This window comes from Triticum aestivum, chromosome 4A (assembly GCF_018294505.1).
Source record: "Triticum aestivum cultivar Chinese Spring chromosome 4A, IWGSC CS RefSeq v2.1, whole genome shotgun sequence".
Taxonomy (NCBI): Eukaryota; Viridiplantae; Streptophyta; class Magnoliopsida; order Poales; family Poaceae; genus Triticum; species Triticum aestivum.
The window spans coordinates 725,341,845-725,342,861 of record NC_057803.1 but is presented as its reverse complement, the minus strand read 5'-3'; positions in this window follow the sequence as shown (position 1 = coordinate 725,342,861).

Below are 1,017 nucleotides of genomic sequence, written 5' to 3'. Positions count from 1 at the left end.
GGGGTGCCACACCCCGGAGACGCGTGCCGCCTCTTCGGACATGCCACAACACCATCCCGCATGTATGAGGGCCCGTTACGATGCTCCGGTGGCATTGCTACCCCCCAGGGCCCCCGTCCCGCCTAACCCTGGAACGGTTGACCACGAGATCTAGCCCTTTGACTTTGTTTGGACGGGCTTTGACCTGTGGACCTCTCCACCCGGTTGTGTTAGGTCAGCCCATAGGAACACTTTGGAGCAACATCCGGGCCAGACCCACGGCAAGATCCCTTCCGTGTAAACCCGGCGCGTCTGTTTCCCCCCTCCAGGTGTCGGCGGCGGCGCCGTCCGTGAGGGGGTTACACCCCGGAGACGCGTGCCGAGCGTTTGCAACCGCCACAACACTTCCAGACTTGTGAGAGGCAACCTACGCAAGATTTGACGGCATGCTAGCCCCCGGAGGCCTCCGGCCATAGTCGTAGACGCGCGAAGCGCGAAGCGCAATCCACGTAGAGGGAAGTCTTCAGATACTTCTCCATCACGAACAATTATGAAAAATTACCACCAATCCTACAGCACATGTGCCCATGTCTTGTAAAAAACTCATGATTTTATCACGCTTCGAGTATTTAATAATATTCATGCCGCATCGTTACCGCAGAACGTCTACTACCGTGTCATCGCCGTCCGTGAGGGGAGCCACACATCGGAGACGCATGCCGCCTCTTCGGACATGCCACCACACCACCCCGCATGTATGAGGGCCCGGTGCGACACTCCTGTGGCATTGCTACCCCCCTCAGGGCCCCCGTCCTGCCTAACCCTATACGTTTGACCACGGGATCTAGCCCTTTGACTTTTCACAGACGGGATTTGACCAGTGGACCTCTCCACCCAGTTGTGTTAGGTCAGCCCATAGGAACACTTTGGAGCAACATCTGGGCCAGACCCACAGCAAGATCCCCTCCGTGTAGACCCGGCGCATCTGTTTCCCCCCTCCAGGTGCCGGGGCGACGCCGTCCGTGAGGGGGGCACACC